The sequence below is a fragment of the Podarcis liolepis genome, assembly GCF_965112155.1.
Source record: "Podarcis liolepis genome assembly, chromosome: 9".
Taxonomy (NCBI): Eukaryota; Metazoa; Chordata; class Lepidosauria; order Squamata; family Lacertidae; genus Podarcis; species Podarcis liolepis.
In genome coordinates this window covers 52,503,798-52,524,093 of record NC_139564.1, presented here as the reverse complement: position 1 = coordinate 52,524,093, position 20,296 = coordinate 52,503,798, and positions in this window count along the sequence as shown.

Sequence of the window (20,296 nt, the reverse complement as noted above, 5' to 3'; positions counted from 1 at the left end):
AATTTTTCTGCCTGGGGGTGGCAGACACCATAAATATACCTCTGCCTTTTAGGTGTGCTCTTAAAATGCTGAACACCCCTGAGGTTCTTCTATAAAAGGTAGAGGGGAAATATTTGAAGGTAAGTGCCACTGGGAGCATGTGGGTTCAGGAAAGGAATTGGCTTCTTTGCCTCACGAACCTCCACGGATCATAGCACTTCTATCCCACAGAATAAAATTCAAATGATCACACATTCTTTCCAATTAGACAAAATTATACCGCAACCTGCAGAGAATGTTGCAAGTCAGAGGAGATATTGCACATTTACGTGGGGCTCTTGTGTGCATTGGAGAGAGCAAACATCTGCTGCAAATTATTCTTTAAAAATCATTAGCTTTACAGCGTTATCTGTTTTATTGCAGCTCCTGGGAACAAAATAATAGATGTGGAAGCCTATAAAAACTGGTTTCAATGTCTGATTGGCAAGGGATGCCCTTTTGTGCATTTGTATCCAATACAGGTATGATAAATGCCTTCCTTTCAGAAAAGGAAAGAAAACACACTTTTGGTGAGAATTCAGCCGAGATTTGCACACTATTTGTTTTGTCAGGCTAAAACAGTAATCACATTCCTTACAGAATATTAACCACAATCTCACATGGTTTCATATCATAGTTTCATATTTTCAGAGAATAGAACTCCCACCAGTTACTTGCCCCCCACTTTGGTATGGAATAGAGAAATATGTCTATGTGAAGAGGTCTTTGCATAGATTGGGCCAATGCACATGCACTCAGATTTGAGAAACAAAATAATGATTAAAGGTTATATTCTCCAGCCCATTATCCTAAAATGATTAAGCACTTCAGCTGATCAGCCTATATATAAAAATACAGGCTTCCAGACTAACCATAAGAGGGAAATATCCCTCCTTTCAACCCTGGGTGAACTCCATCACCTTGAATAATTTATAGGAGACTACTTTTTTCTCCCTGACCTTGGGAGCAGTGGATATTTGTACCTGACCAGTCCAGCATTGATAGAATGCACAAGTGAGGTCCTAAAATCATCTATCCCAGGATTTACCAAACTGGTCAGCAATGAAAAGTCATTGGAAAAGTGCTCTTCACCCAAGAATGTATCAGTGTGTTTGCAACAGTTGTTGCTAAAGGCCTGTATCTAAGAAGCACATCTCCCATTGCTTGCTGGTCAGAGTCATAAGATCTGCTTGTGATCCTTTCAACACCTGAGACTCATTTTGAGGGGACACAGGGCAGGGCCTTCTCTGCTGTGGCACCCCAGTTGTGGAACTCTCAGTGGAGGTGTGGCTATTCTCCTTCCATATTGTCATTTTAAAAATATTAAATGAAGTAGTAGTTTGGGGGCTGAAGGAGATTAAGACCTTATCTTTTTCTCTCTTTTTTTGCCAGACTGCATATCTCTTGTGGTAGTTAATGTTTTAATAGTTTATTTTAAAACAACAACAACAACAATAATACAATAATAACAAGAACCTCAACTGCATTGAAAGTTAAATATTGTATCAGATCAAAGTTAGAGAAGAGATACTGAGATACTGAACATTATCACTGTTGTTTGGGCCTTATAATGTTCTTTATTACAGGAAAAAATATATATGCATATATATATCAGTAGTATAGTTTAGCCTGCCTGATCAGTTTTCAGTAGCATCAACATACATAAGCCCATTTATTTCAAAAAGTGTAAGTCTGCCTAATTCCACACAGGATCAGGCTGTTTCTGAGTTCCCAATGCAGCTGTTTTGGAATCATTGTCAAAAACCAACCTTTCCGAGCACACACACTCACACCAAAACTGGCCAGGCCTAGAATATGTGAGAGCATCTACAAAAGTAGGTGGCCAGAAAACATGGCATTGATAGGCAGCCTGCGACTTGAGTGAAAATGCTGGCTGCTATAGTGCATTAGGAACTGAATGCATCAGGTCTTTTAGCAAAGGCACTGTTCACATGTACATCAACCAGACATGACAGCATGAACTATAATGGTTCCCTAGGAGCCATTAAGGTCTATCTATTCAGTTAGTTATACATGGGATTAAAATGATCTGTGCTGAGAAGCAGATAGAAAGCTATGCTGTGGCTTTAGGTCAGTGCCTGACTGAATTAGGGAGGAGAACTGTTGAGTACAAGAGAAAGAAAAAATCCTCCACAGGCTTCAATAGCTCGGTTCACTCCTACTAGAGTGATTTTGAAGGGGAGTTAAATAAAGGAAGACTCAACGTAGCAGCAATTCCCATTTTGTGGAATGCTGAGGCTGGCGTCTTTGTTGGCACCTGCAATTGATCCATCACCTTGCTCTGCAGTGGGATGCAAGCTCACCTGGGGCCGTTTGAACTTCTCTGCAGCCATTATGAAAGGAAAACAAAAGGAAAACACTAGAAGGCTGATCATCGTGTGCACTGGGAACCTGTTGTCCATGGGTGCGCTCAAGGTTGGGTCCTGGAGTTTGAGTGTTTATGGGTGGCTACATATGCAATGTGGGTGGCGCTGTGGTCTAAATCACTGAGCTTCTTGGGCTTGCCGATCAGAAGGTTGGCGGTTTGAATTCCCATGACGGGGTGAGCTCCCGTTGCTCTGTCCCAGCTCCTGCCAACATAATCATAATAATCATAATAATTATAATAATAATTTATTACTTATACCCCGCCCATCTGGCTGGGTCTTCCCAGCCACTCTGGGCGGCTTCCAACAGGAGATTAAAAATACATTAAAACATAAGTCATTTAAAAACTTCCCTAAACAGGGCTGCCTTCAGATGTCTTCTAAACATCAGATAGTTGTTTATTCCTTTGACATCTGATGGGAGGGTGTTCAACAGGGAACCTAGCAGTTTGAAAGCATGCCAGTGCAAGTAGATAAACAGGTATCACTGTGGTGGGAATTTAAATGGCATTTCCGTGCACTCTGGTTTCCATCACGATGTCCCATTGTGCCAGAAACAGTCATGCTGGCCACATGACTTGGAAGGCTGTCTGTGGACAAACGCCAGCTCTACCAGCCTGAAAGTGAGATGAGCGCTGCAATCCCATAGTTGCCTTTGACTGGACTTAACAGTCCAGGGGTCCTTTATGCATTGCCAGAGGAAAAAAGGAAAGCGGAAAGGCATCAACCAAAAAGAAGAAGACAATAGAGGACACAGATTTGTGCATGTACTAATTTATAGGTGGATGCAAATTTAGACATAATTACTATAATTTGAAGAGAAATAAAATACGTCTCTCCACAGTAGGGAGGACTGTGGCCACATGACCTTTGGGCCTTGCTGGGTCAAGCACCATATATTTAAAGCACCCACGTGAATCCTGGAAACTGTAGTTTGTTAAGGATGCTGGGAATGGTACCTCTGTGAAGGGTGAATTATACTTCCCAGGATTCTTTGGGGGGAAACATGACTTGAATGTAGGTGTCGATGCAGCCTAAAGGTCTAACCCACCAGAATAAGACTGAACCAATAACTGGATTAGGAGAAGGTTGCAATGATTTATATTATTGTCCTTGCAACCAGGTTAGTATAGGAATAAATGCAACCATATTTTCTCATGTGCTCTGGATTCCTAGACTGCATCATTTTCCTGTGCATCTGGCATGTCAGAAGGGAGTTTAGATATTTGCCTTGGAGACACCTTTTTTCTCTGTCCCTTGGGCCAATGCTAATTAGCTCAGGGAAAGGTGCAAGCAACCAGCTGTAGGAAATTAACCCACACTTTGTTCTCTTTTCAACTGTAGCAGATGGGGATTGAAACATCATGGAACGATGACTGTAAATATATTCAGGCAATAAGAGCTTGCACAGTCCAGTTTATGTGTGGAGACAGAGGACAGCACTGTGTAGATCTGCCCAGGAACACTAGAAGATCGGGCAGTGCTGTGTCAAGCTAAATGGCCTCATTTGTAGCACCGAATAAAGATCTGGAACTTGCACCTAATTTATTTATTTTTTAAGAAAACCTTTTGCAGCATTCAATTTTCCCAGAGAAAAGCAACAAACGCGTGTGTGCCAGGGCTACTTCCACACCACACATTTATAGAACATAGCTCCACCAGAGAATGCCAAGAACTATGGTTTAAGATTTCTAGGAATTGTAGTTTTGTCAGGGGTAAACTACAGTTCCCATGATTCTTTGGGCAAAGCCATGTGCTTGCAATGTATGGTATGAATGTAGCCTAACTCCACTTTGTCTTCTCAGCTAACATATTTTAAGGCTGCCTCTAAACCTGTGCAGCATCTAGGAGAGATTAATCTAATTAGGTAATCTAATCTACACTCCCTTTCAGCACTGAGACCAATGGCTTTAACACTAAACCAGCTTCCCCCTGTCTCCTCTATCCCTCCCAACTAGTATTAGGGATGGCTCATTCTGTTAATTTCAGTTTCTCTGAGTTTCTCATTTTCCCAATGATAAGTTCTGTTCTTCATATTTCCACAGCCATTCTTAAAAAAACAATTCCAAGTTTTCACAACCCTTTGTCAGCTTGCTTGTGCAGATTCCTCCTACAATACATGTGTTTATATGCAATTTTCTTTAATATACACATTTTTGCAAATCAATTTCCCCATATAGAATGCATTTGGTATCTAATTTTCACTACTATATACATTTATATATATATACAGTATAGCATAGCATAGCATAGCATAGCATAGCATAGCATAGCATAGCATAGCATAGCATAGCATAGTATATGCTATTTTGTACGCATTACTTGGCTAGAGAACTGCATTGCAAATTTCAGATATGTATGTGTGTCAAAGCATAATCTTGTTTTTAAGTTGTATTGATTCAACTTGTTTTTATTATTGCTTGTTAGCCGCCCTGAGCCTGGCCTTGGCTGGGGAGGGCAGGGTATAAATAAAAATTACTATTATATTATTATTATTAAAGCATGGCTGAGTTTGTTTTGCTTATTGTTTCAGAAAGTGTGAATTAGGTAGCTTCACATTCAACTGTAAACTGAATCAAATTACTCACCCATTTCTACCTATCCGTTTTCCTTAGCATCCAGCCTAGTAAAGAGGTCTGTGGAATTTAAAAGCTTGTTCACTGTTTTGTTTGGCTGCGCTACTGTGGATTTAGGAATTTAAAAATTATTGCTTTCATACTTTTGTTCTCATGATAAACTTACATGTCCCCAGCAAACACTTTGCCTATCCCTCAAGGGGGAAAAACACAACAGCCACTCATTCCAAGAGAAAGTTCTTCAGGAAGTGCTAATTAAATTCTATTCTGATGCTGAACCCCCTGACCTGCCTTAAGAAAGCTGCCTTATGTAATCCTATAATCCCTGCTTAACACAAGCTCTATTCTAAAATATGAATTATTGACAAATAATTATTGACTTGCAGATGGTAAGCACAAGAGTATGCTGAAGCTTTCATGAGCTCCAAAGAAAGAAAGAAAGAAAGAAAGAAAGAAAGAAAGAAAAGCAATGCACAATTGGATTTTTTTGCACTTACATGCTGTATCTGAATGTCCTGCCACACATGGGAATGAATAATGTTCTTTTTTTTTAAAAAAAAAAAAAGATATTTATTACTTTTTCAACATTTTCAACGCAACACTACAAACAAAAAAGAAAAGAGAAAAACAATACAAATACAATACAAAAACGCTACATGGACTAACAAAACAAAGCAAAAACCAACAAAAACAATTTACAAACACCTCAAACATTTTCAATACAGTGGTGCCTCGCAAGACGAAATTAATTCGTTCCACAAGTTTTTTCTTCTTGCGAGTTTTTCGTCTTGCGATGCACGGTTTCCCATAGGAATGCATTGAAAATCAATTAATGCGTTCCTAGGGAAACCGACTTCAGACCAGGTCCGGGGACAGTCTGTCCCCCGACCTCTTCTGAAGGCTGGGGGGGGGAGGGCTTTTCTTCCCACCCCCAGCATTTTAAAAAACCCCGGGACAGCGGAGGGCTTCTCTGCTGTCCGGGGCAATCTTAAAATGCTGGCGGGCGGCATTTTAAAATCGCCCCGGGACAGCGGAGGACTTCTCCGCTGTCCGGGGCGATTTAAAAGCCCCTGGGAAGGCAGGCAGGGGGGACAAAGACTTTTGCCCCCCGCCAGCCTTCAGAAGAGGTCCCGGACCTCTTCTGAAGGCTGGCGGGGGCGAAAGTCTTTGCTCCCCCCGCCTGCCTTCAAAAGCTGTCCGGCCAAGGCTTCGCGGACCTCTCCGCAAGCAGCGGCAGCGCTGCCGCTGCTGGCGGAGAGTTGCCGGCATGCCGAAGCCTGCGCGCGCTGAGATCAGCGCGCCCAGGCTTCGCGGACCTGTCCGCCAGCAGCGGCAGCGCTGCCGCTGCTGGCGGAGAGTTGCCGGCATGCCGAAGCCTGCGCGCGCTGAGATCAGCGCACCCAGGCTTTGCGGATCTCTCCTGCCTTCAAAAGCCGTCCGGGATAGCGGGAAGCGCTTCCCTGCTATCCCGGACTGCTTTTAAAATGCTGGCGCTGGGGAGCAAAGCCTTTCGGCCCCCGCCAGCCTTCCTGGACCTCTTCTGAAGGCTGGAGGGGGGGGAAAGGCTTTGCTCCCCACCGCTAGCATTTAAAAGAGGTCCCCGGAGATTTCCCTATGGGCTTTCGTCTTGCGAAGCAAGCCCATAGGGAAATTCGTTTTGCGAAGCGCCTCCAAAACGGAAAACCCTTTCGTCTAGCGGGTTTTCCGTCTTGCGAGGCGTTCGTCTTGCGGGGTACCACTGTATCTTATATTTCATTCACTTATTTCCAGCGACCTCCTCACACCTCCCTTTTTGTATTCCACTTCTATTAATTGTTTCAGCAATTCCTTTCCATCTTACTCTGTTTTCTATCCTATAATTATCTTAACACATTCTTGCCTTATTTTTCCTTTAATTTTCTATTAATCTATTTATACTTAATTCCTTATGACATTTCTACTAAAGCCATATAACTTCATTCCAACATTTTTCTAACATTCCTTAATTTTACAATATTTCTATAAATAGTCTTTAAACTTTTTCCAATCTTCTTCCACCGATTCTTCTCCCTGGTCTCGGATCTTGCCAGTCATGTCCGCCAATTCCATATAGTCCATCAACTTCGTCTGCCATTGTCCAACACTTCAGTGTTTTCAAGAAGCAGCCATTCTCTCAACCAGCAAAAAGCAGATGGTTCACAACGAAATTTAAAGGTCTGGCAGGGCAGGTCCACCTGGGAATGAATAATGTTCTTGCATATTCCCTTGGATGAGTTTATTTACCACAGAAGTAAGAATAGGTGAATCAGCCAATTTGGTTTTCTCTCAGTTTCTCATTTTTCCAATCTTCTGTGCTGCATATTTCCAAATCAGTTTGGGGTATATGTGTGGTGTGTGTTGTTGTGTGTTGTTGTTGTTGTCGTGTGTGTAGAGATTAAGCCATTGAATAATTCACCAGCATTTCAGATAAATTCCCCCCTACTATACACTTGTTTGCAATTTTTCATGTTATTTTCAGAACTATATGCAATTTATTACACATTTTTACCCTAGTAAATGCAATCTTGTAAAGACTACATGGCTGGAGATCTGCATTGCAATATTCAGAAAACTGTGAATTTTTAAGAATGGCTGTGTTTCAATGGGTATATTGTTTCAGGAAGTGCAAGTTAAGTAAGTTTGCCTTTAAAGGTGAACCAGATTTCTCCTCCTGTCTCTATACAGGTTGTTGTTTCATGACATTTGTCTCCAAAATTTGCTCTGGGAACCTGCAATATTAGAATCCATCTGTCACATAAGTTAGAACATGAAACCAAAGCTAATGAGCATGGAACAGAATGGCAGATAAATCCAGCTTCAGGTTCCCTTTGTATTGAATTGTTTATATTTTCTTTTTAGGGGCATTTGCTGCCACTAGACTGAACATGATAAGATAAATCCAGCTGTCCATCCCTTGTGACACCATCAAATTAAAGCGTGTCAAAATTATGAGAGCAATGTGGCATATAAAATTTGTCCCAGGAAGCAATATAATGCCAAGTATTGTTCTTTGATTGTTCAACCAGATGCTAAAGCAGCAGGAATTTTAATGTCAATGAAGGGGTTTCGTTAAGTCTGGTATCTACATGACCCAAATTCTCTTTTAGAATCCTACTTGTCAAGTTGTAACCAAAAGACCTAGTTTTAGGGCTGGGATATTTAACATTTATCATTGTTCCAAGATTACATAAAACAAATACATGCCCTAGCAGAGCACAAGAAAAGTCTCCTGGATCAGACAAAAGGCCCATCTATTTCAGCATCTGGTTTTCACAGTGGCCAGCAGACACCAAGGAAAAAACTGAAAACAGGACCTAAGCACTTGTGATTGCTAGCAACAAGCATTCATAGGTGTGCTGCCTTTGACAGTGGAGGCGAGACATTGCCAGTATGGCTAGCTGCCAAACACAAAGCTAGAACTAATGGCCCATAGAAAACAATTACAGTTGTGCCTCGAAAGTCGAACAGAATTCGTTCCGGAAGTCCGATTGACTTCCAAAGCGTTCAGAAACCAAAGTGCGGCTTCTGATTGGCTGCAGGAAGCTCCTGCAGCCAACCGGAAGCTGCAGAAGCCCCGTCGGACATTCAGCTTCCAATAAGAGTTCACAAACTGGAACAGTCACTTCTGGGTTTGCAGCGTTCGGGAGCCAAAATGTTCAAGAATGAAGCTGTTCAAAAACCAAGGTATCAAGGCATGACTGTACTAGAATTGCACTGTCACCCACATAAAAATAGAAACAAAAACAATATTGTTACGCACGTGAATGTGTTCATCCCCACAGCATCATCAAGTAGAATTTCAACTAGAGTGCTTAGGGGTCACATATTCAATCCATTATAAGCTTTGTTCTCCAGCCAATAAACACATGGGACTTTTTTCCCAGTATCTTGACCATGTGATGGGCTCATGGGAAAAAGCTGTCCCATGAGCCCATGAAAAGGGTAGGGGGAAGCCTATATAAGGTTGCTTCCCCTAGAGATCAGGGCCATTTTGGTTCAAGACGAAGAAGAAGAAGTAGAAGATTTTGGATTTGATATCCTGCTTTATCACTACCCGAAGGAGTCTCAAAGCGGCTAACAATCTCCATTTCCCTTCCTCCCCCACAAGAAACACTCTGTGAGGTGAGTGAGGCGGAGAGACTTCAAAGAAGTGTGACTAGCCCAAGGTCACCCAGCAGCTGCACATGGAGGAGCGGAGACGCGTACCCGGTTCCCCAGATTACCAGTCTACCACTCTTAACCACTACACCACACTGGCTCTCAAGAGCTTCCCACCTGCCCATTCTCAGGTTAGGGCCTTCAATGAGCAATTTTGGGTCTCTGGTTGGCAGGACCAAAAAGGATTTTTTGTCTCTCAACCTGATTGGCACTTGGTCCCGTCCCCCCCCCCCCCCGCTTTCCCTCAGTAAAATTATGGCCTTCCTTTGTTAGGGTGAAGAACATTGTTTGTTGAGGGTGGAAATGGAATTGGGTTGGAACAACAAAGTATAGTAAGGGACCATAAGGGGTCTGAGGGTAGGATTGACCACAGCACCCCCTAAACTCGGGTTGGGATATCTGCCTGGTTGGAATCTGCACCCTGGTTGCCCAGTGAGACCTTGCTTGCTAAGCGTGCACCATGGTAAGGTTCAACACTGATCAACTCCCATGGAACAAGTCTGGGGTGGTTCAAACCCAGCAGACCCATTCCATCAACATGGGGCTTGTGAAATGATGAACTGATCCTTCCCCATTGCCATGCTAACCTTTCTGCTGCCTGCTGCTGTCAATAAAGATTTGGCCTGATTTTATCCCATCACCATTGTACAGTCTGGTTATGTGCTGCTCACGTGGGTCACATAATGTGCCTGCCTGGGCAACAGCCAGTATTTGGAGCTTCCTAGTGTATAGGTCCCTAGCACACAAGAACAGTTTGTACTATCTGGACAGCCCCTGATAAAAATCAAGCCCTGTTTGGTTAGAGTGGTGGAAAATGTGCCTGGTTCAACTGAGTTTGCATTAGGAGCAACATTGTGTTTTGGTCCTCATACAGCTGCAATTAAGAGACAACTTGCAGTAGCAGTGGACACATTCCAGATGGTTCCCAGCTGTGAAAATGTTTTTGTGCCGCTGATAGTTTGATATCCTTGTCATCCTGGCAAGGCTACCCTCCCTTTTGCTACTCAGAGGAAGCAGGGGGCAATCTGTCCTGAGCAGGGAAGTTGCTTAAAATAGAACTTGCTGTGAGTTTTCTTCCTGCTTCCTTGAGAAAAAGAAAATGATTCCACAAACCCAACGCTGTTATTTTAAGCAGCAATCTGGGAATTATGACTAAAATTGTGGGTGATGTTTATGAGAAATTTCTTCTACCAGGAATTTCTCTTGTACGGGAACTTTCATTTCAATCTTCAGACAGTTCTGCCAGCAAACTCAAGTTGACCCAATTCATAATAACTTGTTTTAATTGCTATATTTTGTACAGGCAATGATTTTGAGTTGGGGTATGGATAATATGAACAGAAATGAATTAAAAGGGGACATTTAAGCTTACTTGTATCCATTTGGTGGTATAATGATGTTCTTAATTTGTCATTTGCAGCATACATTTAACTCAGATCCAGAACTGCTGTCCCTGAATTGTGTGAGAAAGGCAGTTTTTCATGTCCAGCTGATGTGTTTGCTTTGTTATTTTAATGCAGAACAGGGATCTATGGAAATCTTGGTGCTAAATCCAACTATGGTAGCTCCACATCAGTAGAAAAGGCATTGTTAAGCTTGCCCTGCTTTTCCAAACAGTGAAAAGTTCCAGAGGTGCAGTGTTTACCCTGATTGGCTTACCTCTGGAAGGAGGTGACAGAAGGCTTCTTGGTGTTATGAAATATTTGCCTTTATTTACAAATATACCAGTTGAGCATAGACAGAGCCGCAGCTTGAACACTCCAAAAGACAGCCAAAGACTACTGCTTCCACATCAGATCTCCAGGGAGGCAATCAGCACTCCCCAACACTGTTAAGCTACAGCTCCCTAACCTTCACCACCTAGTGCTCTCCAGATGTACTTGGATTACAACTCAGATCAGCCACAGCTGGCATGGACAATGGTAATGAATTATGAGATTTGTATTCCAGAATACTTAGAGGGCACAAAGTTGGGGAAAGCTGACCTTCAGAGCGCAAAAGCTAGCTCTCTCTGTCTTTTTCAGCCTTCCTTAAACTTTCATCTGTTGTACTTTTCCAAAACAGAAATCTTACAGGAAGTCTGAAGGATAGCTGTGTTTTGATCTACATCATTTTGAGAAGTATGAACTAGGAAGGTTACCTGAAACAAATTTCTTGTGCATCCCAAGGTCAAGGGATCTGAGCAGCAAAGGAGAAAAGTCTGAGGCATTTGAGAGGGCATGAAACTCTGAGGTGGAACATGGATTCCATTTTTAGGCTCTCTGTGAATTTATAGATATATTAGTAGTAGTAGTAGTAGTAGTAGTAGTAGTAGTAGTAGTAAAAAAAAGCTTGTTGAAACCCATACTTATCTATCTGCTTAATATTAAACACTTGGATCCATATCAAGTTCTTTTTTTCAACTAAAATGTTTGGTAGAAATACACCTCTACTGCTGCCTTTGCTTTCCATCCTGTTTTTAAGGAGTTTCCATTGAAATGAACAGGGCTTAATTTACAGGAGTAAAGCTAGAAAATTATGTGGTTTCTCAGCCTCCTGATGACCTTATTTGCTGGGACAGTGGTGTGAAAAGCTGCAGGGATGTTAGGAAAGCTTGCATGCAAACTGGCTAGCTAAATGTACATCCACAGGGTGTTTGAAAGATAGAGAGAAATGAGCAAAGCCTTTCAAAGCAATCTCTTGACCTTTGGTATATATCAGCTCTGAGAAACAGGTAGTGGTTGTCCCCAAATCTCTCAGCACCACATAATATCACCATTTTCTGTATTTTTTGTTGGCCAACTGGTAGACCTCCACTGTGGCCTGCTGTGTTTGTTAAAGTGAGATTCTTCCACTTGCTCGGAGCAAAGCAGTGTTCCCCCATTACCATCCCTGTTCACAGAGCAGCAATTTCAAGATGACATATTTTCAAACTGAAGTGGTATGTTGCAGGAGCACAAACTGAGGTTGCAATCCCTCAACCACTTTGGAGAAAACAAGGAGAGTGCTCAGGGGCTATTTTAGATTAAGTTGCTGGAGGTTTTCCTAAAGCTTTGTTTGCAAGCAAACTGTTCCAAGTCTGGTTCTACCAAAGTTATAACTATAAAACCTCTGTGGTTCTCTAAGACAGAAGAAACGTCGGCAACGATGCCAATAAACACTGAGGTGATTTTTCTTGTGTGTGTGCTATTCTTTTAGTGGGTGTCAGTCAGTTGGCTTTGGAGTCCTTCCAGTGCTTGCTTCCTTGTGGGTGCTTTATGCAAAACAATCCATAGTTCTCTGACTTTCTCCCTTCACTCAGGAGTGTTCACTGGAAGATGAACACACAGTTTAATTAAATGTGGATTCAGAGCATGGCAATGTACTGTGAAGATAAATGTGAACAGTTTTCCAGTAACACGTCTGCTCAGTTAATCGTCTTATATTTTGTACTTGCCAGTAACCATCCTGGTACTTAATGTTTAGAGGAGATGGACTTGAGTCCAATTTTGAGTGGACAAGAGATGAAATGGATAATAATTAAAACAGAGTTTTAGCAGACGAATGTTTTGTTCCACACACATAATATGAATGGGTGGAGAAGTGTTGTATATCTCTCCATCTTCATCTCCCTTGTTCCATGATTTAGCTACATTTATGAAACAGATGTTTCCTCTGGTGTATATGTCTCAATAAATTGACACTTTTTTGGAAGGGAGAAGATGGAAAGCTCCTAGTCAAGAGAATTGGTTGAATTATACTAGAGTGGATCACGGTTAAGCTTTAATAATGTAGCTAGCAGCTTTCTGAGCCTTGGATATTTTTAAAATTTATTTTATTAGTTCCTACATTGCTTTGCCAAAATGGAGGCCTCCATTTAGAATTTCTAAAATGGTCCCATTTAGCAACTTGGGTATTAGGGAGCAGGCTAATATGGGTAGGAACATACAGCTCTGCATGCAGAAAGTCCTCGGTCCAATACATCAAATTGCCCATTGAAGGATTTCAGACAGCAGGACAGAAAAGGATTTCTGCCTGAGATCTGAGATGCTAAAGAGTTCTGGGGAGTCAGAGATAGATGGACATAGATGCTAAAAAGTTCTGGGCAGTCAGAGATAATTTGGCCATCATAGAGTTGGAAGGGACCACAAGCATCATCTAGACCAACCCCCTGCAATGCAGGAATCTCAGCTAAAACATCAATGACAGGTGGCCATCCAAACTCTGCTTAAAAACCCCCGATGAGGAGAGTCCACAACTCCTGAGCAAGAACACTCCAATGCCAAACATCCCTTACTGTCAAAAAGCTCTTCCTGGTCAGAATCTCCTTTCTTGTAACTTGGAGCTGTTGATCCAAGTCCTACCCTCCAGAGCAGGAGAAAACAAGCTTGCTCCATCTTCTATGTGACAGCCCTTGTGATATTCAATATCTTGATCATCTTGGTTGCCCTCCTCTGCACATGTTCCAGCTTGTCAACATTCTTCTTAAATTCAGTTGCCCTGTCAAGAATAAAACACCTTCCCCAATAAGCATTGGCTCCATTGGTAACCAAATCAACTGTTCTTTGCATTCTTAAGGTTAGAGGCCTTTATCTTCATTTTGTGTATACCCACCCCATCATAGCCTTAACCTTGGATATTTTTGGATAGAAGGAGCTAGCTGTGCAGGATCAGGTCAGAGATTAATCTAGTCCATTTTAAGAATATCCCTGCTGAATCTACTTTGTCTGTTCTCTCGGTGACCAACCAGTGCTTACAAGTCGGGGGGGGGGGAGATTTCTTCACAGATCTCCCTGCCTAGACATCTGTGAAGAAATCATATTTATTATTATTTCTGGGGCAATTAAAAGAAAAAGGAATATGTAAGTGATCTCACGCTTTTGCATATAATGGGTTAATTGTGTGCAGCCTTTCTTCTGAGCGTTCTGGAGACGCAAAGTATCCACAAGAGGGTTGCAGGTAATTGAATCTCCATCTAACTGCCATGTTATGTTGTGAAAAGCCACGATAATTATGGGAGCAAGATTTCTGTTTCATCACTGCTAGCCTTTCCTCTGTTGCACATCTTTGTTCTGCTCTAATGGAAGCCTGCACCAGAAGTTTTGAAACTGCTGGCATGGAGATAGAACAAACAGTTGCTACAGCATCTGTGTTAATTTGTTAGTCAAAACCAATGCCAGATCAGGTAGCTCAACTGGGACAGAAATCAGTGTTGTGCATCAGACTGGATATATGCCCAATATCACCCAGTCCAAGGCCTGCTACCTGTTCTAGATTATTTTCCTCCTTTCTTCCTTTCTAGGATGTCCCTTTTTTTCACTGGAGAAATGTTGGAAGGTATGATAGGATACTGAGAAGAACATTTTGCTCAGAAGGTCTTTCCTCGCTCACAGGAGCAGATAATGTCAGTTCTGCAAGCCTTTTTCTCAAGAAAATTTTATTTCCCCTCAAGAACCAGCCTATAGCTGAGCTATCATATAACTATGATTTGGAGCCAGGAAAAAAACTCTTAACAGCCTTAATCCAGGCCATAGGCCCTACCTTACCTATGTGTACAATGTGTGACAAATGAGACTATGTCCATCTGCCTTTGAATGAAGACAGGAAATCAAGGTTGGAATTAAGTAGCTCACAACTTTATTAAAAGATCTGCAAATGGCCTATTCACTGTAATCCAAATATCATTAACCATCGGTGGCTATTCAGGGATCCACCTGGGTGCCACAAGTAGAACCAAGAGTTTTCTGGTATCACTGGACAGGTCAGGCACTAACACAAGGGGTAGCTGTACATTGAATTCAACAAGTGTAAAGTTTGTAAACACAAACATTTGAGCTGTACAATCTTTCACCTGAACTTTTGTACAGAGACAGCTTGTTTGCCTTCAGTGTGAGCTCTGAACAATCTTACAGTCTAATATAGAGTAATCTAATCTAATGTAATTGCAATCGAATGCAGAGTACCGTATTTTTCGCCCCATAAGACGCACTTTTTCCCCTCCAAAAATGAAGGGGAAATGTGCCTGCGTCTTATGGGGCGAATGCAGGCTTTCGCTGAAGCCTGGAGAGCGAGGGGGGTCGGTGCGTACCGACCCCTCTCGCTCTCCAGGCTTCAGGAAGCTCTGCGCAACCCTCGGGAGACCGGCTCGAGGGTTGCGCAGAGCTGCCTGCAATCCCGGGACCAGCGCAGCTCTGCGCGGCCACCGGGAGCCGGGGGAGAAGCTCCGCCCGGCTCCCGGTGGCCGTGCAGAGCTGCGTGCGGTCCTGGGACCAGCGCAGCTCTGCCCGGCCACCGGGAGCCGGGGGAGAAGCTCCGCCCCGCTCCCGGTGGCCGCGCAGAGCTGCCTGCCATCGCGGGACCAGCGCAGCTCTGCCCGGCCACCGGGAGCCGGGGGAGAAGCTCCGCCCCGCTCCCGGTGGCCCTGCAGAGCTGCGTGCGGTCCTGGGACCAGCGCAGCTCTGCCCGGCCACCGGGAGCCGGGGGAGAAGCTCCGCCCCGCTCCCGGTGGCCCTGCAGAGCTGCGTGCGGTCCTGGGACCAGCGCAGCTCTGCCCGGCCACCGGGAGCCGGGGGAGAAGCTCCGCCCCGCTCCCGGTGGCCGCGCAGAGCTGCCTGCCGTCGCGGGACCAGCGCAGCTCTGCCCGGCCACCGGGAGCCGGGGGAGAAGCTCCGCCCCGCTCCCGGTGGCCGCGCAGAGCTGCCTGCCGTCGCGGGACCAGCGCAGCTCTGCCCGGCCACCGGGAGCCGGGGGAGAAGCTCCGCCCCGCTCCCGGTGGCCCTGCAGAGCTGCGTGCGGTCCTGGGACCAGCGCAGCTCTGCCCGGCCACCGGGAGCCGGGGGAGAAGCTCCGCCCCGCTCCCGGTGGCCGCGCAGAGCTGCCTGCCGTCGCGGGACCAGCGCAGCTCTGCGCGGCCACCGGGAGCCGGGGGAGAAGCTCCGCCCCGCTCCCGGTGGCCGCGCAGAGCTGCCTGCCATCGCGGGACCAGCGCAGCTCTGCGCGGCCACCGGGAGCCGGGGGAGAAGCTCCGCCCCGCTCCCGGTGGCCGCGCAGAGCTGCCTGCAATCCCGGGACCAGCGCAGCTCTGCGCGGCCACCGGGAGCCGGGGGAGAAGCTCCGCCCCGCTCCCGGTGGCCCTGCAGAGCTGCGTGCGGTCCTGGGAGCAGCGCAGCTCTGCGCCGCCATCCCGAGCGGGGCGCTAAGTCCCGCCCCGCTCGGGATGGCGGCACAGAGCTGCCTGCCATCGCGGGACGGCAGGCAGGTCTACGCCGCCATCCCGAGCGGGGCGCTAAGTCCCGCCCCGCTCGGGATGGCGGCACAGAGCTGCCTGCCGTCGCGGGACTGCAGGCAGGTCTACGCCGCCATCCCGAGCGGGGCGCTAAGTCCCGCCCCGCTCGGGATGGCGGCACAGAGCTGCCTGCCGTCGCGGGACGGCAGGCAGGTCTACGCCGCCATCCCGAGCGGGGCGCTAAGTCCCGCCCCGCTCGGGATGGCGGCACAGAGCTGCCCTCCCCATCGCCAGCCCCACAAGCTCGGGGGGCAGCGGGGAGGCAGAGCGTGCCTTCCCACTGTTCCCCGACCTGGTTCTTCCAGCCCCGCACCTGGGGGGGGGGAAATAAAAAATTTTTTCTTTATTTTCCCCCCAAAAAACTAGGTGCGTCTTATGGGCCGGAGCGTCTTATGGGGCGCAAAATACGGTACATTATTTCAGCCAGGGTGGTATAGTTTATAGTGTTGGACTGTGACCTGGGAGAGCAGAGTTTGACTCCTCACTCAGACATGAAGCTCACTGGCTGACCTTGGACCTCTAACTGTCTCTCAGCCTAACCTACCACACAAAGTTGTTGTGGGGATTAAATGAGAAAGCTGGGACATAAATGCAATTAATAGTAATAATAATGCTTTGGACCTGATTTGTGCATAACTTACCTACAATATTAGCTGGTGCTAATATAGAGTGTGGCATCTGAAGATATATAGGGATGATCTACCCTAGTTCATTTCCAGAAATGGAATCAGAAAGTATGCTTTCTTCTCCTTATTGCCTCACCCCATGAAGAAGGGAGCATCTCTGAATTCTATGTGAGGGTTTTCCAGTCCCTGAAGCCCCTAATCATTTAGCTGTGGGTATCTGAAGGCTACGCTGTCTCCAAATAGGACTCATCCAAACCAAGAGGCACTCAAAGTGTCCTGCCAACATTACATTCCTTCCTAACCCATGCTGTCACCATGCAAACAGTGGCAACTCCAATGCAAATCAACTTATTGCATTCTAAAACAACCTTACAGTCTCTATCTCCCGGGCCTCATCACTGGACCAAGGACACTGGATAATGCCAGTCACAAATCCCACAGAACAGTGAGGAGGGATGAACCACAGCCAGCAACGAAAGGAACACAGATTATGTGACCATAAGAGCTGTGATGGGCGAAGTACTTCCATCCTTACATAGCGAAGGGGGGTTCATTCCGTCCTCGAGTGTTGTCTAGTGTCCTGGTTGCATCTGTTTCCCTAATTTAACATTAACATTTGCTCAGTCTCACATTACACTGTCTTTCCCCAGGCCGCAAAATATGCAATCAAAACTTCCCATGTATAGCTGTATTCAAGACTCTCCCCCACCTCCTGCTAAATAAATAAATAAGTATCATATATAGCATTAGTTTTGAAATGAATATACTGCTTGTCACAGAAAGATGGATTTTTCCTACTGTTCTACTGTCAACTTCCTCCTGATCAAACTAGACAAGACCAGCTTCTACTGTTTTTAGAGCTTTTGAATTTTTGGGCTGGTTCCCCCCCCCCTCTCTTGGCAATCTCTTCTCACATCTGCACCCTGTTTATAGTTAGAAAGTATGGAGTCCAAAAGCTGTCAGGGGATGGAAGTAATCTTATAAATCCAAAGTGAATACAAATGGGCTCCCTATAAAAGATCTCTCATTAGATAATGAGACTCACCAACAATGTAGCTTCCATTTACACCTCCCCATTCGCGCCCACAGCCTGGAAGAGTGGAAGTTGCTCAGTAGGAAATTACTCTATGATTTCTTCAACAGCTTTCAAAATATTAGAAAGAGCAAAAGAGTGGTTTTGATTTACTCATGCCCTAATTGCAAAGGGAGTGTATGGAGATAATAACGAAAACAAAGCATTTTAGAATTTGCAAGCTACACTGTTTTTCAATTAGAGTTCCCAGACAGAGTAATGTTCCCACAATGCATTTTTCTCCCATGCAAGACCGTTTTCTCTGCTTTGCGCTTTATGGAGTGTATTAAAATATGAGCAATGATCATGGGTTCCACCTTGCTATTGGGATTTTTCATTTCCATTTCTCAGAAAATGTCTGATTGAGAATCTCCAAGTTTATATTTATTGGGAGTTTTCAGGTTCATACCGGTGACATGTCTCAGAATAACATTGTAAAACATTTGCTAGCTCATTTGAGCAGCTCATACTATGAAAATGACAAACAAGAGGATGATGCTGATTTGATCATTACACTCCCCTCACTTTCCAGGCAGAGGATTGCACTCAGGCTGCAACCTTAATACCACTTAGATAAGGTAAGGTAAAGGTACCGCTGACTGTTAGGACCAGTCACGGACGACTCTGGGGTTGCGTGCTCATCTCACTCTATAGGCCGAGGGAGCCGGCGTTTGTCCTCAGACAGCTTCTGGATCATGTGGCCAGCATGACTAAGCCCTTCTGGCGAACCAGAGCAGAGCACGGAAATGTTGTTTACCTTCCCGCCAGAGTGGTACCTGCTACTTGCACTTTGACGTGCTTTTGAACGGCTAGGTGGGTAGGAGCTGGGAACGAACAATGGGAGCTCACCCCATTGTGCGGATTCGAATCGCCGACCTTCTTATCAGCAAGTCCTAGGCTCTGTGGTTTAGACCACAGCTCCACCCGCTTACTCAACAGTAAATCCCAGTAAATTCAATAGGACTTCTCAGCAGAAATGGTTACAATTGTGCTGTTACCTGCATTTTGTTGCCTTCAGACAAAGGTCACTGAAGGTCCTTTTCTCTTTATTTAACTATTTCCAGTCCCAAACCCCAAATCTCACAACAATATGAACCACAACTCTCCACTTTCCAATTTTTGCTCTGCATTGAGTGCCCATCAATGGATCTTCTTCCCAGACCTAAAAATAAAATATGGATTGAGCAAGTAACGGCTCCTCTGGACTGGTGTTTTATTGTGTATGTATTCTGTAGCATGTTCTTAACACCATAATGCATCCGTAGTGGATTTTTTTCTGCGTTTCTGATGCTACCACATTATTGCTGTCCAGAGGGGTAATAGAACAACAAAAGCAGGATAAAATCAACCAGAACATTTGTGGTATACAAAGTTATGGGATTTCAACAGGAAATTATGGGATATGCAGTGGTGAGAAAGGAAGCAGTGTGACTGCCCCAAAACTTTTGCAGACACAACCACTATTAAGAGCAGGCTCATGTGTGGCCATAGCATAACAAGCAGATATTGTCATGGATATGCAATAAAAAAGGAGGGCCCTGTTTTAAATCAGGGGAATTGGTGTTATACCAAGTGCATTGATTTTTAATGAGAACGGCATTTTTATTTATTCTCAGTCACATGGCTTCTTTTAATTCAGACTGGGGAAAAAGTAGAGTGGCCTTAATCCCCTCCATTTTTAAGTGTCATAATTAATTTTTGGCTTCTCGGGAAATTTCCAGGGGTGAAGAATTCTTGCAAGATCTTGCTTGTAGAGTATAAATTATTTTGCACATTTGCAAAGACTGTTTAATGATCTCTCTAGGGGAAATATTGATAATATTGATGCCCCCTCTTCCCCTGTACTCCTTCCCCACAAATAACTACATTTTCCCCTTTTTATCAAAACGATGTAGCTTGTTTTGCCTCAAATATCTGCAATGGCCACTTACCCGTCTTCTGGGTAAGCAGCAGTTGAAGCCCAATGTGGCGCCTCCAGAACACCCCACTGCCATCTTTGTTCAGGCCATTGCTGCTTCCCTGGCCACTGTGGTGCTTGACGGGTTGTTGCCGCCAGGCCCTCAATTCAAACTAGCCAATCTGTGGCGGCCTGGGGGGCGTGGCTTGGGGAGCGGACCTGGAGGCTGCAGTCTTCCTCCAGACATGAACATCTTTTTACTCTGAATCAGTGTGTGCAGATGTTCTTTTTGGGTTTTCCT